Below are 27,573 nucleotides of genomic sequence, written 5' to 3' on the forward strand. Positions count from 1 at the left end.
ACCAACTACTTGTTGCATACCAATCCTATATACGTCACACATTTTTGGGGTGGTGCGCGAGAATTTATAAATTTCTCTTTCTCTCTTTGTTCTTAATTCTAATATGAGAATATAATATCTTGATATGCTCAATTGTTAAGGTTAACCTAAATAAAGAAACACATCAACATATATAAATTTATATTCACCACATCCATGTCACTATGTTCTCTTCCTGAGAGTGCAGTTGTTCTCTCAGCATGGGAGAGTTCTATTAGGATAGAATCATAACTTTTCCCGATGTATAGTAATGCATGGGTAATTTATAATTCATCCACATCAGTCTTAGCTAGGTATGGTATGCTATTCACGGAGCCACCATAACACAATCACAGCCAAAGTCCTGGCAAAATAAGAACACAAGCAATGACAACAAAACTTACCACAAAATCGTGTTCAGTTTGACGTTCTCAATGGGGAATGGGAGTATAGTGGGAAACAGCATAAGACATTGGAAAAACGAAGTGGAAAACGACTTGCATTGCAAGCAATCACAGTCAGACGTTCAAAACTTTAGTTGATAATTTGCTCCAAACGCAAACGAACGTGTGCACTGTGACAGCAAAATTCTTCAAAAATTAATCCGATAAATAAAAATATATAGCAATTATAAAAATGCGATATTGAAAAGATAACGAATATATAACAAAATAAAAATTAAAGGTTTAATACAAAATGTTAGCTTTTAATTCTATAGTATGATATAGTTTAGTGGAAACCCTTTCCCAACATTCAAAACAAAAGAGCAAATTTACAAACGTCAAGGGAAAGGATAAATTACTCCGGAAAGTTTTTAGACTTTCAGCTTAAGTTTATATTCGTATGAAATTGAGTGAGTGGGTATAAACGGTGCAAATATTTTCGTATACAATTATTTGTCGAGATATTCCAGTGCATGTGTACGCGAGTGCATGTGTGAGCAAGTGAACTTCCTTGCACTACGTGCACACATACGAAGTGAACCACTGACTAGTAGAATCATATCTTTTGGAAAATAAATGCAGTTTCATTTCCTTTTCAAATATCCCTTGCAGTCATATGCCAAACACACACACAAAGTCTTATCTAGCAATATAATTTGTATGCACTAAGGCATTCGTTTATTTGTGTGTGTGTGTGTGTGTTTGCACAACCGTGTTTATCAGCTTTGGCTTGTCATGATTTTAATGATGATTAATTGTTTCGAAGTGGAAATTTGAATACCTCCGCCAGATTACACTGAAATCGTGTTTATGAAAGCTCCCATTAACTCACAGAATATTGGAAATTGAAATTGTCTCACGATAGGTAAGTGGTAATTATGAAATATAGCTCGTAGCAATATGACCAAAGGGTGTATATGCTTGGATAAGGAAAATCTGAGATTTAAGAGACTGGATGTGAGCTAAATTAGAAAATCCGATTTCGTGAAAATAAGCGAGGAAAGCTTGCAGGTGATAAAAAAGAGCGGGAAAAGGAAATGTTTTCGCATATTAACAAGGTTATGAAAAAAAAAATTTAATCCACATTAGAGTCGCCAAAGACAAGATTTTCAGTAAAATTTGTTAACTAAAATTTTAGTTGACGTTAAAACTATTTTAAAAACTAACTATTTAGCAAACTTTGAAAAAAAAAAAATCAATGAAACAACTGAGTCAAAATTTTGAAACACTGATTTTAAAAATGTATTCAATTAAATTTCTAATTTAGGCTGAATAATGTTAAATTATAAATGAATGCAATTTGAATTTAAAAATTTATCGACCTGATTAATTTTTTAATATGGTTCAAAACAACTTTTCTGTAGAAAATAGAGAACTAATGTCCGTATTTGTTTTTTAATGTCGAAAAATCAACAAATCTACTTTTGCTAAAGTCGAAAGTGGACTTTGTTGCAGTGGGCAGCATGTCCGCTTTGCATACAAAGGGCCGTGAGTTCAATCATAGGTTCTACCTAACAAAAAGTTTTTAAGAGGTGGATTATTCCCTCTCAGTAATGCTGGTGACATTTTCAAAACTTTCTGTTTCAAAAAATTTTTAAGTGGTTTCAACGCAATGTGGAACATAGAATTGGACAACACTCGGAGATAAGAGAGAAGTTCACCACTACGGTATCACAATGGACTCAGTAATAACCTAACCTAACCTATGACCACAGATGCCTAATTTTGCCAAATTTGGTCCAAATCGGTTTAGATTTATATATATAGGCTGCATAAACATGTAGGTCCGATTTGGGAAAATATATATACAAAATTCATAATTTCACCAATATCTTCCATAATAGAAGTTCATGATTCTCAACATGCACAATACAATAAACAATATTTTTATTAAAATCGATTTAGACTTTTATACATCTACAAGCAAAAAGTAATTCTTTCCTCCTAAACAAAATTTCAGACAATCAAATATCGTTTTTAATTTGCTTTTCGATGTAAGGAAGTTCATTTGGAAGAAAAGTATATACTTTTTGTGATAAATGTTTACTCTTTTAGACGATGTCAAAACAATTTCATAAAGACTAACTCAAAAAAATCTTTTTTGACTAATTGCATCTTCCCTCATATCTTTCTCACTTCCACGAAGTTTTTTAGTTCTTAATACCTTTGTCTGTAATACAAACAATGTAGGAGAAATTTTTCGATTTTATAATTATTTTTTTTTTTAAGTTTTACCTTTCGCCTGGATGGAGAATCGAACCGCGCACCATACAATTTGTAAGCCAACACACTATCCACTGGGCTTCGTAGATGTTATTATGATGAAACTGACAATTATCGCTATAGCCATCAACGCACAAGTCACGCAATCAGTCAAATATTTATATTTATATAGCATAGTTTTCGGCGCCGATTTAGGAACTTGATATAACAGAAACATAACTTTAGTTGGCCAATGGGTAGTATGCTCGTCTTGCATACCAAGGGTCGTGGGTTCAATCCCTGCTTCGACCGAACACCATGTTTTTTTTGTACATATACTCCAAATATGTTCGGAAGATTCTGAAAAGATGTTCGACGTTGCATACTACTATATAAATTTTTGTTTTCTTGGCGTGTACGATGGAAAACTTTTGCATATCGGCTCTGATTAATACACTGGTAGAAAAATGCTTCGTACTATTAACGAACGGGCTTCGTTGATTATTTTTCGTTATAAGAACGAAAGTGATCGTTAATACAATGAAATCAATCGTAAAAAGACAATTTTGTGTTTTTTTGTTTTTCGTTATATTAATGAAATAAGTTTCGTTAATATTACGAATATAAACTTTGGAAAGTTTTAGCCCTTAAAACACATGTCTTTTTATATACTCCTAAACTGGAATTGGAAAATTCATTTATAAAACGAATGTGATCGTTAACATAATATAACGTTATGGATCTTTAAAAATTAATTTAAAATTGGTATCTTTTGTCATATTAATGAAGTATGTTCGTTAATAGTACGAATGAGACTTTGAGTATTTCTGTCTCTCTATACTCTCTCTAATACGTCTCTCCATACTCTCTCTCTAATACGTCTGTGGCGTCTATGTAATGTATACGTACACTTGTATACATGACAATAAGCACATGTTTCCGTGTGCATCTTGAAACGGTAAAAAGTTCAACTGAAAAATTGTCTGATGGGCAAACCTTCATTTAGTCGTTTGTGTTATACAACATTTACGTTCTTTCGTTGAAGAGTACACAGATCGTGGGTGAGTTAATTTTTTTTTTATATTCGCAAGAAATTTGGTGTACATTTTGGGAATTGAACTTTCAGATGAACAATTACCGGAATTAACCTTAGTGGCAAAAAAATTGGAGAAATTGTATTATTTCCTACTGTATATAAATTATATTTCTAAGATCTTAACAAAAATTAATACACTACCAAAATATACTTCGATTTTTACATATTACGAAAGAATATCCACACAAAAAAATCAAACAAAAACCAATATCAAAACCATTGCATATGAAGTGTAAGCCCATTATGTGACATTAAAAAAAAAAAAAAAAAAAAAAAAAAAAAAAAAAAAACATTTCGCAGAAATGCAAATTAGTTAAGAAATAACCCTTCTAATATACACTACCAATGACTACACTCAAATACATTAATTGGTTAGGTTTCATTAGTATAACGTTCGTCTTTCACTCAGACAATGAATGATTTTCATTCATATTACGAATAATTTTCGTTAGTACAACGAAAAGGCTACGTTACACCAACGTAATTATTCGTTAATACTACGAAATGTATTCCATAAAGGGTTTTGTAAATATAACGTAAAATTACGTTGTTATAATGAAATGCTACGTTGGCTGACTTTTAATGAAGAATTTCGTTAATACAACGTAGGAATTCATCGTATTAACTAAACTTTTTCTACCAGTGTATATACCTTCAATCTGCACCGCTGGATAAATCATAAATATTCACGCACAGAGAAAAAACTAAAAACAGTTTAGTTACATGGGATAAAGGAAGTACTTCGTGCGAAAATTTAACTAAATTATGTTGCACATTTTGAAGTATCTACAATGCGTTGTTAATACATATAATGACCTGCATTGTTTTTTAAATAGAATTTAGGAAATTAAATAATATAACTAAAATAAATCAACGTAAAGAAACAAATTGTTGGCATCAAATTATGACCATAATTTTGTAGACATATTTGAGAGAATTGCATTCAACAGGGGAATATACACGCAAAAAAATAATTCTTTCCTCCCAAACGAAATTTTAGACAAACAAAGTTCGTTTCTCATTTGCTTTTCGCTGTAAGGAAGTGTATTTGGAAGAAAAGTATATACTTTTTGTGATAAACGTTTATTCTTTTCCAGGATGTAAAAACAATTTCATAAAGACTAACTCAAAAAAATTTTTTTTCTGGCTAATTGCATTTTCCCTTACATCTTTCTCACTTCCACGAAGATTTTTAGTTCTTAGCACCTTTTTCTGTAATACAAACAATGTAGAAGAAATTATACGATTTTATAAATTTTTAAAATTTTTTTACCTTTTGCCTGGACGGAGAATCGAACCGCGGACCATGCACTTTGTAAGCCAACACACTAACCACTGAGCTATGTACCTGTTATGGTCATCAAGAGATAAATATCCATATAAGTTATATTTATATAGCATAGCTTGCGGCGCCCACGAACCGAATAAACAAAGTTTATTTAACAGAAACAAACATTTAGTTTGGCACCGTGGAGCAGTGGTTGCTACGTCTGACTCTCATGCCAAGGGTCGTGGGTTCGATCCCTGCTTCGACCAAAGTTTTTTTTTTTTTTTTTTTTTTTTACATACATTCTACATATGTTCGGAAGATTCCGAAAAAAATGTTCAACATTACATTGTACTATATTAAATTTTGAACTGTAAAATGTGTTTTATTAAAGACCAAAAGTCAGAAAAGAAGAGTGTTTGATATAAACGAAATGGACTCTGTTGTTGTTTCAAAAATAACTTTTTTTATTGAAAAAATAAAAACTTTGTAACAAACGAATTTTTTTGGTGATAAAAGTTTAAAATTTTCGAAGCAATTCAAAAAACTCTAACAAAAGAAAAACGTTTTCGGTACACGTTTTCCAAACGTTTTTTTTCTTTGCGTGTATGGAAAAAATTAATGAAATTAAACATTAACCAATCTATAAATTTTGTTTTTGTTTTTTTTTACTTACGAGTATATTGGTCTCAGGGTCAGGATATGATTGCTCACAGATATTTTGTTTAGAGTCCGGTGCTGTATTGACTTATCATCACATACTTCGTCGTAGTTTCATTCAAATCGACATACACTTTAGCTCAAAAGTCTATTAATTTTTGTTAATTTGGGTTGCTACAGTATTTTCGCTTTATGTTAGAAACTTGCTTGCATTTATCTGAGATTTATTTAACGTCTCGCATACCCCTTTTGACTACAGTAAAAAAAAACCATCGTTAACTTCTTTTAAATGTAACCTTTTTTATTGCAAAAATTACAAATATTTAGTTAAATTGTATTTTTTTTTTTCGAAATTAACCTTTATCTGGTGAGGTTTTTTGTATCATTATTACATTTGTTGATTAGAACACATTGTATTTAACGAAAATAAAAAAATATTTCGAAATATTATATGTACTTTCAATAATTAACATGCACTTTATTTAACACGTCTTATTTATAATAGACGTAACCGAGTGTGCGAGGTAGTAAATTTTACCACCTCGTAGACAGTTAAAGGTTAAATAGGTCTACAAAACCGAATGAACGAAGCATGGGTATAAAAACTAGTGACCGTAGAATAGCATAATGAAAACTAGAACATTAAAAAGTTTTTAAATTTTTCTATGGCTTAAGGTCATGGATTAATGAAAAAGCTGGTGATTATTTTTGAAAAATAAAGCTCATGCTCAGTCAAGGGCTGTGTAATATAATCACCAAAGCTGTACCGATATCTTTGTGTTAAATTTTTTCAAATAAATAAATGAAAGAACGACAACACCAGGTTTTTCATCAACCCATGACCGCAAGACAAATAAATATACCAAAATTATAAGAGGTGCAGTAAAAAAAGTCCATATTACCTCAAATAGTAAGTTATGGATAAAGTACCAAACATTAGCTTACCTAGATAAATTTTCTAGGGTGGCACCAGAACTCTGACATTCTAAATCGCTTTTTATACCCTCAACCATAGGACTAACTTTGACATTCAACATATCGAAATATTGATCTGAGACCCCATATCCTCTTGCAGGATCAAATTTCATCCGATCCGGTTAAAATTTGGTACGTGGTTTATCGGTCCATAATTATATATAACCCCAACATAAACTGATCCCCTAATTTGGCTTGCGGATTCCTTTGTAGGAGCACATTTGATTTGATAATTTGTATGTGAAGTTTGTATATGGCCTCTACTAACCATGCAAAAATTAGGCCACATCAGTCCATAATTATATATATAGCCCCTATATAAACCGACCCCCAAATTTTGTTTGCAAAACCTCTTGTAGGTACAAATTTTCGATCCGATTGAATTTCGATACGAGAAGTTTTTTGGCTTTAATAACCCCGCAAAAATTGGTCCATATCTGTCCATACTTATATATAAACCGATTTCCAGATTTGACCTTTGGAGTCTCTAGACGGAACAAATTTCATCTGACCCTGTTGAAATGTGGCCCTGATTTTATTTTGTGGGCCTCCTGGAAAAGCAAATTTTATCCGATCCGTTTAAAATTTGGCATATGATGTCATTATACCACATCTACTAATCCTTCAAAAATTGGTCAATATCGCTTCATTATTATATATAGCTCCCATATAAACCGATACCAAATTTGTCTTCTAGAGCCTCACGGAGGAAAAACTTTCATTCGATTCGATTAAAATTTCGCTCTGTAATTACCGTTCGAATTGGTTGATATCGGATCAAAAATTTTTATAGACTCCTCTATTTAGGTATTTAATCTGCCTTTTTTGTCGTACATAGACACCATATGGACTAACATTAATTTAGACGACACTATTAAGATGTTTTAAGATATCTTGACATCGACTAGTGCCGATTGTAAATGACATTTGGTAGTAGAACATTCTACGAAATCCATGTAGGAGGGAATATTTCTCTCCACAATTCACAATTATAAATTGATTTCTACGACATTTTGTGGATAAAATTTTGGCCAACTGCGCCCATTTTCGACTCAAAAATTTCTGGGGTTATAAAACCGTTACCATAATGACAAATCTAAAATTATATGACAGCTTTATCATGAAACGGTGTGGTTGGAAAAAGTAAGTGGGTGTAATTTGTGTGGGCTAGTTTGCAAGGTTTATCTCAGATATTTTCTTTTTAAATTTCCAAATATGGTGGGAATAATAGATATTTATAAAAAATGGCGCAACACAATGGACTAAAGGCCTTAATTAGCCTGAAAGGATGTGCTACCATTATAACTTCAATTAATTTATCCTAGTTTGGTTTCAAAATTTAACATATTTCTTTTTTGGCTAGATCTTGAGCTGATTCCACAAAATTGTTAACATTTAAAGGCAATTATCTAATTGTCTATAAATACTAAAACACAAATCAATACCTTACACAAGCTGAAAAGTTATAAAGTTTCCTGTTAAATGAAAATACCACAATTCAAACATGTGGCTCACACCAAAATTGACATACACACAGACATGCCAGCATCGACATCACTTCGCATACATACTCTAGCACAGTTTTATTCACAGAGAAATTTTCAGATACGAAACCACATTTTACCTCAAAAACCTTGATTGTCATTAAGGGAAAAACAAACACTTGCATACTGCTTATAAAGTTCATTGGAAATCAATATCAGCACACTGGGGAGGTAGAAAATATATCTGAGAAATTGTTTCAAATTAATTTAAATGAATCTTGTGGGAAAATGCGAATGACAGTACTAATTTTATAACATAGGAAAAGTTTTAAAAAATAATGAAAAACTACGAAATTTCATAAAAAAGGTTGACAATTGGTTCCTCAGGACTTTGCCATAGACATACAGAAAGTGATTTATATATTACAAAAGCTGGAGGATCGACTTTTTCATATATTTATAAATACTTTGACATCGGAAATCAATTAAACAAGCATTCTAAATGAATGTAAAAAAAAATAAGAAAAAAAATGAAGTCGGGCTGGACCGACCACGTTACCACGTTTTTACTTACATTTACCGTTTCAAGTTTCAAATGAACAGCAAGAACTCACTGAACCCAAATTAAACCTAAAATTTAGAAAAACAAAGTAAAAGTAAAAACAAGTAAGGAAAGTCTAAAGTCGGGCGGAGCCGACTATATTATACCCTGCACCACTTTGTAGATCTAAATTTTCGATACCATATCACATCCGTCAAATGTGTTGGGGCTATATATAAAGGTTTGTCCCAAATACATACATTTAAATATCACTCGATCTGGACAGAATTTGATAGACTTCTACAAAATCTATAGACTCAAAATTTAAGTCGGCTAATGCACTAGGGTGGAACACAATGTTAGTAAAAAAAAATATGGGAAACATTTAAATCTGGAGCAATTTTAAGAAAACTTCGCAAAAGTTTATTTATGATTTATCGCTCGATATATATGCATTAGGAGTTTAGGAAAATTAGAGTCATTTTTACAACTTTTCGACTAAGCAGATTTTACAAGGAAAATGTTGGTATTTTGACCATTTTTGTCGAAATCAGAAAAACATATATATGGGAGCTATATCTAAATCTGAACCGATTTCAACCAAATTTGGCACGCATAGCTAATTTTACTCCCTGTGTAAAATTGCATCTAAATCGGAGTTAAAAATTGGCCTCTACGGTCATATGAGTGTAAATCGGGCGAAATCTATATATGGGAGATATATCTAAATCTGAACCGATTTCAACCAAATTTGGCACGCATAGCTACAATGCTAATTCTACTCCCTGTGCAAAATTTCAACTAAATCGGAGCAAAAAATTGGCCTCTGTGGTCATATGAGTGTAAATCGGGCGAAAGCTATACATGGGAGCTATATCTAAATCTGAACCGATTTCAACCAAATTTGGCAGGCATAGCTACAATGCTAATTATACTCCCTGTGCAAAATTTCAACTAAATCGGAGCAAAAAATTGGCCTCTGTGGTCATTTGAGTGTAAATCGGGCGAAAGCTATATATGGGAGCTATATCTAAATCTGAACCGATTTGGCTGATATTTTGCAAACATTTTCTACCGAAATAAAAAATCGATTATATAGAATCGCATTCTTTTTTCGACTAAAACATTCTTGAATCTCAATAAAATCCTGTTTTTGACTATGTCTTTTACAAAATCGAGATTTTCTTCCCACATGAACATGTCTGTTTTGCCATATTTGTAAAAGACTATTAGCAAATAAGGTTGATAAAGACTTTCTCAAAATATTAAAATATTTTGTCAAAGCTATTGTACCATAAATCTCAAAAATGTCTACACAAAAGGTACTAAATCATTCGCGGGGGTACTACGGTACTGACCGGAGTGGAAAAGTATTGAAAAAAGTACTATAGTACTGCATTTTCCATCCCTGCAGTTACTACGTACTCATCCGAACTTTCATTTTCAACAATAAAGAGATTAAAGACGTATCTTAAAAATTCGACTACCCTGCCAACATTTTTTGAATTTGGGGGCGCTTCTGAGAATCCCCACTACGTCGAAAACAATCATATATGACATCAAAAACTCGTCGGAAAAGCGCCGTCACTATTGAGAAGTTGTATCACGCCAAGTTACTACGAAAAAGTTTCTCATTAGTGCAATTATTAGGTGCCTATTTAGATCAATTTCGAAGGACGCCAATAAGAACCCCTGCAAACTATCAGAAAAAGTGAATTTTAAGGTATTTGTAGAAGAATCATTGTGGTCAAGTAAAACACGATTGTGTAGATGTTTATTGATTTGATTAAACATTTAAAATTTCTTATAAATAAAACATTTTTCGGTTTATCTCATCACATTTAACATAATTTTTTGCATTAATAAAAGAATGATGTTGAGTTTTAAGTAGCAAGTTACATATTGCAAAGTCTATCAGCCAGTTTGTTTATTTTCGATGGAGACAGCGTGCCTGGAAAAATATTTGAAAAACGATCACTTTATTCTATTTGGAAAGTCGAAAATTGTTCACCATATATCTTTCACAATTTTAAGCGTAATATCTATGTCTTCAATACTTTATTTTCGTTTTTATTTAAATAAAATATAACAAGCTGGTTGCGCTTGGCGTTTCACAAAAAATAAAATGGCTCTTCTAACAGTAGTGATGGCAAAATACTTTCATGTACATTTTGTACTTTTTGATATGCTTCCCCCATCACAGTTCGCGATGGTTGTGGTGACATTTACGAGTCTGTGGTAGCGATGAGGATCAAATGGAACTTTGAAATGCTGGCAGGGATAGCGAGAGTAGACTCAATGGATTGGTTCATCACCGAATAAATGTGCCGACTGAAGAAGTAATTGATTTATTTGCTGCCCAAAAAGCCCGTCGGCTCAATTTAATATTATAAAAATATTGTATACATACCTATGCATAAATAAAATTTTCTACACATGAGATTATATGAATATTTTTTTTTAAGTTGAACCCCCTCCGAATTAAAATCCTGGCTACGGCCTTGTTTACGACAATCGGACTAAAACTGCGAGCTGTACTTTGCACACAAAAATACACCAACAGACAGACAGACGGACAGACAGACAGACAGACGGACATCGCTAAATCGGCTCAGAATTTAATTCTAAGACGATCGGTATACTAAACGATGGGTCTCAGACTTTTCCTTCTTGGCGTTACATACAAATGCACAAACTTATTATACCCTGTACCACAGTAGTGGTGAAGGGTATAAAAAGTGTGTTTTAATTGACACAAAAACATTTGATTTAGTCCACGTGCTTACATTCCCGTGGGATTAGCAATTTAAACAAAATTTTGTTGCCGGCCTTTTTGTTATACTTACCAAAGTAAAAACATTACAGCATAGAGAGTGAGTAGAATAAAGTGTTGTATGTACTTTTGTTTTATTATTTTTTATTGTCATTTTAATACAGAAATCGGTAAAAAATATCTTATCGTTCTCTACATTATTACACCGTAGTTTGTAGGATTTTTAAGACTATTGTCATTTGACATCTGTACCAAACTGTCGCCAATTAATAGACAAATACCTCAAAAAACTCCCCAATAAGAAATATTGATTTACCTATCGCCAATTAAATTCATAGCCCAGGCGAAAAAATCTATTTATCTGTTTTTGTACCATGAAATCGTTTCTCTAGACAGAGAGAATCGAGTCATATTCTAAACAAGATTTGTTTTTTGCCCTAATTAATTAAAAAAACAAGTAAACACCACCGAAAGTTCGGCCATGCCGAATCATTTTTACCCTCACCATGGATTTCGTACAATATTCTACTAAGATAACAGTTATCAATGGCAAAGTAATGTTACACTATCTCAAACAATTGCCCGTACACCAGGGTTGGCATGTCGCAAACTGTGACTTTTGCAACATACATTTACGACAGAAAATTAGGTATATCGCAAAAGTCGTAAACCTAATGTAGAAAAACTAATTTTGATCAAAAGAATTTATAAGCAGTTTTTAATGTAATTAATTTGGTTCCTCGATAAAAGCGATGCAAAAATATGTTGTTACATTGGATTTGTTGAAAACATCTCATTTTACATCTCTAATTCTCAACTTCAAACTATTCTGGGTTTGCGTGTCACTAATGTTCATACAAGCTTTTGTTGCAGCGAACAACTGGCTAGAGGTTTGGCAATTTTTAAGTAGCACGGAAACTGACTCTGATAAGTTAAAAAGTAAGTTATGAAATGATCTCTAAACAGAAGTTCGCTTATGCTTATTCTTCGCTGTTAATTTTTGCAGAAATTTGTGGAAGGTTAATTAGGAGCGTACAAAGATCAGGAAGAAATAAGACGATATACCAATGCCCGTCTTTCCGTCTGGCTGCCTATCTGTTGTAATCACACTACAGTTTTCAATAATGAAGCAACCATACTGAAACACGTTTTTTTCTGCAAGCAGGTTAAGTTCGAAGATGGGCTATATCGTTCTAGGTTTATAAAGGGTGATTTGTTAAGAGCTTGATAACTTTTTTTTTAAATAAAACGCATAAAATTTGCAAAATATCATCGGTTCTTTATTTGAAACGTTAGATTGGTCCATGACATTTACTTTTTGAAGATAATTTCATTTAAATGTTGACCGCGGCTGCGTCTTAGGTGGTCCATTCGGAAAGTCCAATTTTGGGCAATTTTTCGAGCATTTCGGCCGGAATAGCCCGAATTTCTTCGGAAATGTTGTCTTCCAAAGCTGGAATAGTTGCTGGCTTATTTCTGTAGACTTTAGACTTGACGTAGCCCCACAAAAAATAGTCTAAAGGCGTCAAATCGCATGATCTTGGTGGCCAACTTACCGGTCCATTTCTTGAGATGAATTGTTCTCCGAAGTTTTCCCTCAAAATGGCCATAGAATCGCGAGCTGTGTGGCATGTAGCGCCATCTTGTTGAAACCACATGTCAACCAAGTTCAGTTCTTCCATTTTTGGCAACAAAAAGTTTGTTAGCATCGAACGATAGCGATCGCCATTCACCGTAACGTTGCGTCCAACAGCATCTTTGAAAAAATACGGTCCAATGATTCCACCAGCGTACAAACCACACCAAACAGTGCATTCTTCGGGATGCATGGGCAGTTCTTGAACGGCTTCTGGTTGCTCTTCACTCCAAATGCGGCAATTTTGCTTATTTACGTAGCCATTCAACCAGAAATGAGCCTCATCGCTGAACAAAATTTGTCGATAAAAAAGCGGATTTTCTGCCAACTTTTCTAGGGCCCATTCACTGAAAATTCGACGTTGTGGCTCGTTAGTAAGTCTATTCATGATGAAATGTCAAAGCATACTGAGCATCTTTCTCTTTGACACCATGTCTGAAATCCCACGGGATCTGTCAAATACTAATGCATGAAAATCCTAACCTCAAAAGAATCACCCTTTATATAGTCCTCATATAAACCGACCTCCCGATTTGGGGTCTTGGGCTTATAGAAACCGTAGGTTTTATCCAATTCGCCTGAAATTGGAAATCTAGAGGTATTTTAGCACCATAAAGAGGTGTGCCAACAATAGTGATTTAGTTTTTATCGGTCCATGTTTTGATATAGCCCCCATATAGACTGAACTCCAGATTTTACTTCTTGGGCTTATAGAAACCGTAGTTTTTATCTAATTTGCCTGAAATTGGAAATCTAGAAGTATTTTAGGTCCATAAAGATGTGTACCGAAATGGTGAGTATAGGTCCATGTTTTATTATAGCCCCCATAAGACCGATCTCCCGATTTAACTCATTGGGTTTCTAGAAACCGTAGATTTTATCCGATTGAGATTTAGTTTTTATCGGTCCATTTTGTAAGCCCTCCATACACTGAAAAAAAAGCATGTCCGGTTCCAAAGATTTTGTCTTTTCTTTAAAAATTTTGGTACTGATTCCGAGCCAAAGAAGCGGAGAATACAAGTACGGATACTTTTAGGACACAATCTTCTTTTAAATTTGGGTTTTGTGTACTTGCTTCTAGGAAGCAAATTTTTATTTTTGGCTTTTTCAGCTTTTTTCTTCATATGCTATCAAAGTCCTTTAAAAACGAGTTAACGACAACTTTATTTTCCACATTAAGACTCGTCTTCCAGTATTAATTATGCTATGTTTCAAGTAAAAAACGTCTTTCAAAAAAAGTGTTGAAAAACATGTCCTATATTTGAATGAATTTTTGCTTTGTAGTCAAGATGCAAAAAGACAACAAATTTAAAGACAATTTCATTACAATTAAAGAATTTTTCTGAATTATAAAATTCAAGTTGACCTTAGCCCAAACATTTTTTCTTTCATGTTATGATAACCATTTTTAAGTGAAATCACTTAATTATAAAGACAATACGACTTCATTGAAAAGTTTATCGACTCTTCTATGCTAGGAAAAATTTGCATTCGTATTTTAAAGACATGAAACGTTGACCTCACGACAATATTTTTTTCAGTGTATAGACTGATTTCACTTCTTGAGGGTATAGAAGGCGCACTGATCATGAAAATTGCTTGAAACTAAATGTAAAATTTCCAGATTTTACTTCTAGTAATCATTTAAATAATGCAGGTGAAAATCAACAGATTTTATATTTTAAATCCAGGCGTTATTTCATAATTTTCTTGCACACTTACATGACATGTTAACGATTCCTCTAAAATTCAAACAAAAATGGTTCTGAATTCAAAATCTGATATTATCTTCATATTCTCTGCTTGGGAGAATATCTGTCATGAAACCCCCTGAAATTTCAAAGGAATCTATTATATTTGATTCATGGTGGTTAAGATTTGGCCCGGCTGAACTTAATGCTATATGTACATGTTTAGTATCAAATAGAAAATAATTACTCAAGCTTCATCTTTAAAATACAATTTAATTGAAACGAATCCGCCATATAGTTTCTGAGATACAATAAAATATAGCTTTAACAGTTTACTGTACGGACAATTATTTGAGATAGTGTATATTGAAACTTCTCAACATTGTCTTCTATATTGTATGTTAGTCCATATGGAGTCTATGTTAGATAACAAGGCATAAAAAACGACTCCATAAATAATTATGAATGACCATGGGTATAAATATGAACCGATATTGACAAATTATTGCACGGTTGTTAGATGGCATATACTAATATCACGTACCAAATTTAAACCGGATCGAATGAGATTTGCTCTTCCAGGAGACTCCGTAAGGCAAATCTGGGGATCGATTTATATGGGGGCTACACAAAATTTTTGCACTCTTGTTAGACGGCAAATACAAACACCACGTACCCAATTTCAACCGGATCGAATGAGACAACTACTTATGCCAAGTTTGAAGCCGATACCTTGTTTCGTTGGGAAGTTAGCATGATTTCCACAGATGGATGGACGATAATGGCTAGATCGACTCAGAATTTCACCACGACCCAGAATATATATTCTTTATGGGGTCGGAGACCAATATTTAGATGTGTTAAATTTAATTTAGTATACACCCATTCTTTGGCGGATTTTTGTGTGTGTGTAAGACTAATAGACTTTGTCTATGCCAATGTACGAGATTCAGAAAGTCCATCATTTCAAAATTGAAGACCAGGAGATCGGTGATCGATAAGAACCGTCATCGGAATACTAATTTATTGATATAAAAAGATAACAATTTCTTATTATAGACAAATAAATTTCTAAATTCTCGAGATATGTATATTGGAGACCTTGTATTTATATACGAACCAAAATTTACTTCTAAATGCTCAAGAACTAAATGAGGAATGTACGCAGAGGAGAGGACAACATTGACACATGTGGTTGATTGACGTATTTATCAACCGCATGACGAAAAATACTGTTTTCATTTGTTTCGATGTAACAATTATATGTTTGGAACTCAAATTTGTAGCACATTATATTTAAGCGCAAACATATAATGTTCAAAAACAAGCACAACATGTTTGCGACATATATGATAATATGTTATGGTAACAAATTATGTTTGGGACAAAACATTTTTTAAATATAATATGTTTGTATGCAAACATATATTAATTTAGAAATTGCCTATATGTGTTTAGAAAGTGAGACCGAGAGAAAATGTTGCAAGTAAAAAATGAAAATAACCAATTTCCGCCTTAAAATATATACACACAAAACAATTTTATTAAAGTTTTTTTTCTACCAGTGTATGCCTAAGGTCAAAACATAATATGTTTGAACAATACAAACAATATATTGTTTGGACCAATCCTTAAACTATAAATGCTTGAACCAATACAGGATTACTCCCTGATGTGAATGGATCAGTCCCAGTCCTGGTCGAAATGTATGGACGGGATCGGTCACTTTAACACGGGTTTGTCATTGACGGGGTAAATTTACACTGCAGGATACGGCGTGGATTCATTCCAACGGACATGCATTAGGAGAACTTACTAGGACTAAACAGGTCCTCATTAACCAGTCTTGGACAAATCCTTAGGAACCGGTATTATTTTGCGCATCCCAATTGCACCAGAAAGGAAAAAATATGTTGACCCATAGGTAAATGTTTGATCCGATAAGATTTTAAAATCAACAGAGTATAGAAATCAATCAATTATATGAACATTTAAAAACTGCGACAAACTGGAGCACTGGTACTAGTCCGTTAGTGGCAATATAAATCAATAAATTATATGAAAATTTAAAAACTGCGACAAACTGGAGCACTGGTACTAGTCCGTTAGTGGCAATATGCTCCAAATTTTCGTAGGATCGCCATATGGACAGGTGGTGAATTTTTCTATTATTAATGAGTGCTGCCCGATTCTATATTTAACTCAATGACAAGGAACCTCCTTCTTATAGCTGAAGAGAAACTATGAAATACACAGGATTATCAGCATCATTACTTTTAGGAAGATGTTACTATGAAAACTACCTATGACTGGCCCATCTAGAAACCGGGGACTGGAAACAAATTAGGAAATTCGTCTATGAAGTTAGAAGGCGAATATTGTCATGGGTGTATATAGCCTCTAATGAGACAGCGAATTGTGGATCCTCTTTTCAATCTAACCTAATTATTAATCAATTTTTAAGGATTATTTAAAGTAATATTTTTTAATTGCCTCTGTAGTTTAATTTTGCCAAATGCTTCTGAATTTTTACTCATCTTGTAAAACAACTACGATTTTGAATAAAAGTTAACATTTAACGAATATTTCTAAATAACCAAGGGCCTGGCAATATATCTTTCGTTAAACCGAGCTTCTAATGTATATGTTTATTCGAAATTTTTAAATTAACATACGTTTGCATACAGAAACATTATATCACAAAAAATCACGAAATTAATTGATCCAATTAATTTTTTAATTGAAATGTCTTCAATCACAGAAATGATAGTATAAATTAAACAATTAATTGATACTATTAATTTTTGTGATTGACTTTTGTTCCAATTAAAAAATTTGTTGAATCAATTAAATTTTTAATTGAATATTTTTTAAAACTCAATTAAAATTTTAATTGGAAAAATTTTTGTGAAATTTTTTTTTGTGATTAATGAAAGTGAGATCTACCAACCATATTAAAAACAGTCTTTTTCGTAACTGTATGTCAATATTACCGAGAGTCGGGCGATGTATATTTCCATTGGAGCCATATTTAAGATTATACCTATACTTCTAGTATTTTGCATATATTCGATATATTCCAACTGTAAATAATAACTACTTTATGATCAATTTTTATCAATATCTGTATGAGTAATATTACATTCAGCAATAACCACAATAAATTTAATGCCCGTTTGAACTGCTTCCTGTAGTTGAATTTCTTGTATGCGATCCATGGTAGAGGATACATAAATGTTGCATCGATCGAAAGTTCGATTATATATGCTTATTTCTTATCTACTATGCACATCGACGATACGGTGAAATGTTTCAAACCTGAACACTCTGAAAACCGAACACCTGTCAAAAGTGGACAATTGTCTTAAGAGGTTCGCTATATTAAATTTAACCTCTATTAAGTGGATACCTCCCAACCATGAACACAATTTAGGAGACCGTGCTCGTCCAGTTATGAGAGGTTTCACTGTATTTAAAATTGTATTCTGCAATTTTAAAGTTTTCTTTGTGTGTATACATCTCTTATACTTACTTGCTAGTTAGTATCGTTGGAATTCATCTACAATTCGTTCTATATACAAACTTAATAAAGATATAATTTATGCCCAAATAATAATTGATTTTCCATGATCAAAATTGATTGAAAATCCAGATAATGCTGAGTTTAATTAAAAATGTTCGAATAAAATATAAATGAAGGACATTCCTGATTTGTATGTTTATTATAAGAATTCCATTGTACAGCTTTCTGTATTAACATGTTAATGTAGGTCACCTGGATTTGTAATATATATTTATTTATTTATTTATTATTATTTTTTTTTTTTTGATAGAGTGCATACACGAAAATATTCCATGAAAAGGGAAAAGTAAAAATAAATAGTTATTTATTAATTGTGTTATATTCCTAAAATAATAGCAAGGTTTAGCAAAGCTGAAATATTTTAAATTTAATTACCAACACTAATCTCCGCTATTGGTTATTATACTCGTATATGAACATATGGTTCGATGACCATTAAAAAACAAACAAGTTCTATGGGGTATTTTTCAACCCACTTCCTGGATATTTTTTTTATAAAAGGTCAAAATAAATAATTTAAAAATTTAACTGTAAAGATTTTCACATATAAGAAATTACGGAAGTTGCATATGGAGATATGGCCAAACGAAGTTTTTCATATAAAATTAATTACACCCTCCACCATAGGATGGGGGTATATTAACTTTGTCATTCCGTTCGTAACACATCGAAATATTGCTCTAAGACCCCATAAAGTATATATATTCTGGGTCGTGGTGAAATTCTGAGTCGATCTAAGCATGTCCGTCCGTCCGTCCGTCTGTCCGTCTGTCCGGCTGTCCGTCCGTCTTTGGAAATCACGCTAACTTCCGAACGAAACAAGCTATCGACTTGAAACTTGGCACAAGTAGTTGTTATTGATGTAGGTCGGATGGTATTGAAAATCGGCCATATCGGACCACGTTTACGTATAGCCCCCATATAAACCGATCCCCAAATTTGGCTTGGGGAGCCTCCCGGAGCAGCAAAATTCATCCGATCCGGTTGAAATTTGGTACCTGATGTTAGTATACGGCCTCTAACAACCATGCAAAAATTGGTCCATATCGGTCCATAATTATATATAGCTCCCATATAAACCGATCCCCAGATTTGACCTCCGGAGCCTCTTGGAGGAGCAAAATTCATCCGATCCGGTTGAAATTTAGTACGTGGTCTTAGTATACGGTCTCTAACACCCATGCAAAAATCGGTTCATGTCGGTCCATAATTATATATAGCCCCCATATAAACCGATCCCCAGATTTGACCTCCGGAGCCTCTTGGAGGTGAAAAATTCATCCGATCCGGTTGAAATGTGGTACCTGATGTTAGTATACGGTCTCTAACAACCATGCAAAAATTGGTCCATATCGGTCCATAATTATATATAGCCCCCATATAAACCGATCCCCAGATTTGACCTCCGGAGCCTCTTGGAGGGGCAAAATTCATCCGATCCTGTTGAAATTTGGTACCTGATGTTAGTATACGGCCTCTAACAACCATGCAAAAATTGGTCCATATCGGTTCATAATTATATATAGCTCCCATATAAACCGATCCCCAGATTTGAACTCCGGAGCCTCTTGGAGGAGCAAAATTCATCCGATCCAATTGAAATTTAGTACGTGGTGTTAGTATATAGTCTCTTACAAACATGCAAAAATTGGTCCATATCGGTTCATAATTATATATAGCTCCCATATAAACCGATCCCCAGATTTGACCTCAGGAGCCTCTTGGAGGAGCGAAATTCATCCGATCCAGTTGAAATTTGGTACATGGTGTTAGTATATGGTATCTAACAACCATGCAAAAATTGGTTCATATCGGTCCATAATTATATATAGCAAAAGTCATCCGACTCGGTTGAAATTTGGTACATTTTGTCAATATATGGCCTCTAACAGCCATGTAAAAATTGGTCAATATCGGTCTTTAGTTATATATAGCCGATGACTTATTACACAAAAATTAGTCCATATCGCCAAAAGTAATCTACCAAAACTTTATTCCCATGAAAATTTTGTCAAATTTTATTACTATAGAAAGTTGTGTCAACATTTCATTTCTATAGAAAGTTTTGTCAAACGTTTATTTCTATAGAAATGTTTGTCAAAATTTTATTTCCATAGAAAGTTTGTCAAAATTTTATTTTTATAGAAAATTTTGTAAAAAATTTATTTCTGTAGAAAATTTTGTCAACATTTTATTTCTATACAAAATTTTGTCAACATTTGACTTCCTTAGAAAATTTTGTCAACATTTTATTTCTATAGAAAATTTTGTCAAGTTTTTATTTCTATAGAAAATTTTGTCAAAATTTTATTTCTATAGAAAATTTTGTCAAGTTTTCATTTCTATAGAAAATTTTGTCGAACTATATTATATACGTATTTAATCGGCCTTTTTTTGTTTAATATATACCCCGTATGGGCTAACTTACAATTTAGAAGACAGTGTTAAAAAGTTTTGCGATACCTTGCCATCGGCAAGTGTTATCGCAACCCAAGTAATTCGATTGTGGATGACAGCCTTTAGTAGAAGTTCCTACGCAATCCATGGTGGAGGGTACATAAGATTCGGCCTGGCCGAACTTACGGCCGTATATACTTGTTTTTTTTAGGATTTGATGGAATTTTCCCTTTTTTAAGGTATTCACGAATTAATATTCCTTTAGCTCTAGGACATTTAGTTTAGTAGATATAGCCAAAAGAAGTTTTTCATATAAAGATTTGACATTGTTGAGACTTGGATCATATAAAAATTAGAATTTTTTAAGACCTGGATGTAACTTTTCAAATTTTTGGGGGGTGATCCCGAATTTACTTTCTTTTGATAATAAGGTCAAAAGAAGTTTTTCATATAAAAATTTGAATTCTTTTGGAATTTTAAAATTTTTGGGGGTGATAACGTCCTTTTGGCTCTAGAACGCATAAAACAACATTGAACGTAACAAATTTTGAAAAAAAAGTATGAGGCATTGGATCATCAGTTAAATTAATTTCCTCCTCCTTTCCATGTTTTTGCAATAAAAAATTTGAATTATAATAGTACTGGGCATCGAAGATACAAAAAAAAAAAAAAAAACAAAAACAAAAAAAAAAAAAAAAACTCTGTGCAAGTTTATCACATACCCAAAGATTTATATTTAGAAGTTTTGTTTTTGGTATTTGCAATATTATATATTGTGATCACTCCTAATAGCTAAAATTTTTTGGGTGCATTGTAACTGTGTCGAATTTTAAATGTTTTGGCGTTTAAGCTTGCACCACAAAGAACCGTTAGTACTTCTATAAGAAGGGAGAACTTACTGGACTTTGACAGTTAGCTAGATAAAAATTGTATTTCTATAGAAAATTTTGTCAAAATTTTATTTCTATAGAAAATTTGTCAAAATTTTATTCCTATAGACAATTTTGTAAAAAGTTCTATTAAAAATTTTGTAAAATTTAATTTCTACAGAAAATTTTGCCAAAATTTTATTTTGGCACAGAAGCGATAATTTTAACATGGGCTTGTAATAGGACGGACGTCCACCATTTCTACAGCCATTGAACTGAATTTGCATCACTTCTTAAGGTGTGATGCGAAGCCAGTGATTTGGATGTAAATAAAGAAATTTTGTGATATTTTGACAAATGAATAATTTTTAAAATTTTTTATGATTTTTAATGCATTATAACGCTTGTCTGAAACATTTGACATCAAATATTTGCAAAAATTCACAATTTTTCTAGAAAAGATTTAGCATTTTTTCCAGCCAAATTTAAATAATTTGCACTATTTTATTAATTTCTAATCCGTTTTTAACCCATTGGAAACAATAAAATTTTAAATTTCTCATTAAAAATATGTAAAAAGCTAGTACACCCTCAAAAAAAATCGCCTCTCTAACATATGTTCCAAACATATTTTGCAGGAAGCACATATATTATTGGATACTGCCGAAACATTAATATGTTTGTTTTATGTGAACATATAATATGTTTGGAAGCATTTTGAGCCCAAAAATATTATATGCTTGGAAGAATTTTCCCCAAAGAAGATTGTGCTCATTCCCTAACATAATTTTCACTTCCACGAAATTTTTTAGTTCTTGACACCTTTTTCTGTAATACAAATAATGTTGAAGAAATTATTCAATTTTATAATTTTTTTAAATTTTACCTTTCGCCTGGACGGAGAATCGAACCGAGGACCATACAGTTTGTAAGCCAACACACTACCACTGAGCTACGTAGCTGTTATAGTCACCAGTAGACAATTATCGTTATAAGTTACATTTATATAGCATAGTTTGCAGCGCCCACGAGCCCATGCAAACAACATTATTTAACAGAAACAAACATGTGTTGGCAACGTGGAGCAGTGGTTAGCATGTCTGCCGTACATGCAAAGGGTCGTGGGTTCAATCCCTGCTCCGACCAAACACCATTTTTTTTTTAATTTACACATTTATATTTATACTATATTAAATTTTTATAATGAAACTTCGAAATGTGGATTATTAAAGATTTACAGTCAGAAACAGTGCTTGATATAAACGAAATGGACTGAGCTTTTGGCTAAGATATTATTTTTTATTGCAAAAATAACAATTTTGTAATAAAAAACTGGTTTTGGTATAAGAGTTTGAAATTTTGGAAGGAATTCAAAAACTCTAACAAAGGAAGAACGTGGGGTCGAGTATAAACATACATAAATAATTTTATAATATACACAAATTAAATAATAATTAGGCTTAAATTAAATAATATTTAGACTTAAGCATATACAATTTTTGGCCTTATCATAAAGCAGTTTCCGAAACAACATATAAGCGGTTTCACAGAAATTGCTCTCTTTTGATTCTCTAGCTTTGTTAATTTGATATCTTTCGTCGACCCTCCCGGTTTTTATCTCTATTTCTTTCTCTATACTCTCTCTCTCTCTGTCGCTCTCTGAATAAAATATCACAACATATATATGTTTACTCGAAATTTGTAAATGTATATATGTTTACATTCACACATATAATTTTTATGAAACATGCATGCCCCAAACATAATATATTCTAACATATTAACATATGTGTTCCAAACATTTAGTGTTAGTTTGAGAACATTACATGTTTGCACTTAAATATATGGTGTTTAAAAATTGTGCCCGAAACACATTTTGTTTATATCGAAACATATGAGAAACATATTTTTCTAACAGTGTACATTTGGAGTACATTTTTGGAAGTGCTTTTAAAGTTGTGCCTTAAGAAGAACTTCCAATTTTTTTGCTGGGATAGAAAATGTTGTCAAAATTTTATTTATAAAAAAAATTTATAAAAATTGTATTTCTATAAAAAATTTAGTCAACATTTTTTTTGATAAATATATTTGTCAAAATTTAATTTAAATAATAAATTTTTTTCAATATCTTACTTAATTAGAAAATGTTGCCACCATTTTATTTCTATAGAAAATATTTGTCAAAATATTATTTCTATTGAAAATGTTGTCAAAATTTTTATTTGTATAGAAAATGTCAAAATTTTATTTATATTTAAAGTTTCTCAAATTTTTATTTATAAAAAAATTTTCTCAAAATATGTTTCCTATAGAAAATGTTCTCAAAATTGTATTTTTATAGAAATTTTAGTCAACATTTTTTTTTTTGATAAAAATATTTGTCAATATTTTATTTAAACTGTAAATTTTGTCAAAGCTTTATTTAAATAGAACATTTTGTGAAAATTTTATTTCCATAGAAAATTTTGTCAAACTTTCTATAGAAAATTTTCAAAATTTTTATTTTACAAAACTTCAAAAGTCTACCGTATTTGGTTGAATTCTACCAACTGTGGCAACCGTGGTGCAATAGTTTGTATGTCAGCTTGGCATACAAATGATAATGTTTTAATCTCCGCTTCGATCTAACATTTCAGACAAGCAAAACAATACACATTCGTGGAGAAAACTCAACTTCAGAATCGAATGTGAATTTATTTTTCAGTATTTCCATTTCCATAAACCCTGAATGTTTGGTAGCTGCTCTAAATTGTTTCACCGAAATCTGGAATATAGAATTGGTCAGTATTGGATCATAAGAGAAAAGCTCATTACTTTTTGTATTACAAAAGACTAAAGAGACTAAGGAGCCTAAAATAAGGGCTGACACATTACCTAATATAACTTAGATAACCTAAATTCGATCACCCTCAATCTTAGCAAATCCTCTTGCTTTATCTCAAAGACAATACCTATTGATCTTGGAACATAGAGGCCACATGCGAAGTGACTGATAAGTATGGCAATGTCAGAAATAACAGTGTTTGAAACTGCTTTAAATGGTTAAACCGTTGTCTAGAATGCCTGTCGGACTCAGCTATAACAGTGAAAATATTGATTGTGAAAGTGGTAATCTCAAATTTATTTATTTCTACAACAAAAGTATTTAAAACTCATTTCCACAAATTTTTATTTGTCCGATATTAACCAGTTTTAGGCAAAATAAAAAACCGCTTTAAAAAATGGAAATTTTCATATAAATCGAAAACCATTTTTTTCAATAACCCAATTATTTGGACACCTTAGTTGTGAGGCTATACACAGATAAAAATAACTTTGAGAAAAAAAAAAAAAAAAATATATATATATATATATATATATATATATATATATATATATATATATATATATATATATATATATATATATATATATATATATATATATATATATATATATATATATATATATATATATATATATATATATATATATATATATATATATATATATATATATATATATATATATATATATATATGTATATGTATATGTATATATATATATATATATATATATATATATATATATATATATATATATATATATATATATATATATATATATATATATATATATATATATATATATATTTTTTTTTTTTTTTTTTTTTTTTTGGAAAATGAACAACAAAATTTGTTAAGTTTCCTGTTATTAATTTGTAATTTTAATAAACATTATTACAAATAAGTTGTTAGCAATAATTGCAACAAATAATTTGTGTTCTCAACAATCTAACTTGTAAGTAATTTGTTGAGCACCAAGCATTACAAAATATTTGTTGTTGGACGTTACGATTAACCCTCAACAATATTTTGGAATTTGAACGAAAATATTTGTATATGGTTTGTTGAACATCTATTTATGATCAGTAACAAATTTATTAGTGTCTTCAACAAAAATGTGATCTGTTTGCGTTTGTTAATAAGCAAAAAAAAATAGTTTTTTACAAATATTCCTCGTAAATTTCAAGTAAATCGGAGTAGTTTAGATTTTGCTCTATTGGTTTATAAAAGGGACAATCTCTTCCCCGATCAAATATCGACAAAAAAATTTGGCGTTTATCGTTCAGAGACAACCTTAAACTTCCCTGCAATTTCAAGAAAATCGAGGAAATTTTCTCCATTATTCAAAATGTTGGGTAAGAGGAGGTCCAGGAGTTTATTAAAAAAATTACACAAGGTAACTGTGGTTCTGTGGATAAAGAACTGAGTATCGTTTTTAAGGTTATTTGAGACGCTGAATCCAAATCTGCACTTGGTTTTTTTTTCTATCAGCTCGATGAGCTTTATTTCATTACAATCGGTGCACAACTTTTGATTTTGTTCACGATTTACTGAATTGAAATAAATCGCAATTTCAGTACAAAAATAACATTTTCTTATGGGTAATGTAATATGTAATAAGTTATTTTTTTACGGATCTGTTCATTAAGAACTGAGTATCGTTTTTAAAGTTATTTGGGACGCTGAATCCAAATCTGCACTTGTTTTTTTTTTCTATGAGGTCGACTTTTGAGATATATCGTTATGTTCAAATTTAAGGCACTTCCGCTACATATATTAGAAGAACTTGAAAACGGTTCACCATATTACATAAGAAAAAAAACCGAAACTACCTTACTTTATTTTCTTTAAGCTTTACTTACATTGTTTTTCTATTTTCCAAGTAGTTTGGATGTAAATGTAAAGACGGCTTAAAGAGAATATTGTTAGGGATTTTGTGATATTTTTTAATTTAATATGTTAAACCGTTTTCAAGTTATTCCAATATATGTAGCGGAAGTGCCTTAATTTTGAAAATAACGGTATATCTCGAAATATCGAGCTGACGCAAAAACAAAAAACAAGTGCAGATTTAGATTCAGCGACCTCAAATTACTAAAAATTTGTTATAAATTTCAAATCAACACTAAAAAAGTTCAATTTTGATCCCCTGTGTTATTTATTAAAAAAAAGTCTGGCAGGGGAAAGTCCACCTTCACGTTCTCTACCAATTTCAAATAAATGCATTTCTGTATTTTCTCATGAGTGAGCACTTTGCTTGCTATAAAACACGTGCTCATACTCATTTTCACATACTTTTTTAGCTTTCGTACACATTCTCAGCGAAGTGTGCGTCACCAGTCTTGTTATTATACCCTTCACCACTACTGTGCTACAGCGATGTCCGTCTGTCTGTCTGTCTGTCCGTCTGTCTGTATATGTAATTTTGTGCACAATGTACAGGTCGCAGTTTAAGTCCGATCGTCCTCAAATTTGACATAACGTCTTTCTTCGGGTAGAAGACAATCGCTATTGATTTTGGAAAAAATCGGTTCAGATTTAGATATAGCTGCCATATATAGTTATCACCGATTTGATCATAATTCACGTATTTATGAACCGGTTGAGCGGTAGGCAAAGTGGCGATTAATTCAGGAAAGCCGTAATTTTAAAATATCGTTATTTTTTATTGATGGATAGTCATAAATACATACAAAGGCATAACTAGAAACAACAAAAAAAAATTTAAAAATTGTTGTTTTAATCTTTTATGTCCTTTTTTGTATTTTGGAAAAAGTGGTCTTATATCACAATTTTCGCTGTAACTTTTCAAAGAAAAACGATAAATTAGGAAATGCAATTGAAAATTAGAGCATACTTAATGTGCTTTTAGAAAAAAAATGTTCTTAAAAAATAATAATTAATAAATATTTAATCTGTATTTATATACCCAAAATTTTAAATTAAAATCCGATTTTTTTTTCTTCAAATTACGTAATTCCACATATTTAAAAAAAATTACAGTAAAAAATATTATTATATCTTATTGATCAATATTCATAAAAAACATAGTATAAAAATAAAACAAACAATCATTAAAGGAAAAAAATAATTAAAAAAAATATAATTGTACG

The 27,573-nt window shown here is 31.5% G+C and overlaps 1 protein-coding gene across 1 annotated transcript in view; it reads left to right on the forward strand.

The window, feature by feature from the left end:
• Positions 1-586: 586 nt before the first annotated feature.
• The window catches only part of LOC142224479 (uncharacterized), a 457,797-nt gene continuing 430,810 nt past the window's right edge, over positions 587-27,573 (forward strand). Inside the window, exon 1 of the mRNA XM_075294253.1 lies at positions 587-1,326. The gene's annotated coding sequence lies outside the window, so the exon portion shown is untranslated. The remainder of the gene's footprint in view (positions 1,327-27,573) is intronic.

This window comes from Haematobia irritans, chromosome 2 (assembly GCF_050003625.1).
Source record: "Haematobia irritans isolate KBUSLIRL chromosome 2, ASM5000362v1, whole genome shotgun sequence".
NCBI lineage: Eukaryota > Metazoa > Arthropoda > Insecta > Diptera > Muscidae > Haematobia > Haematobia irritans.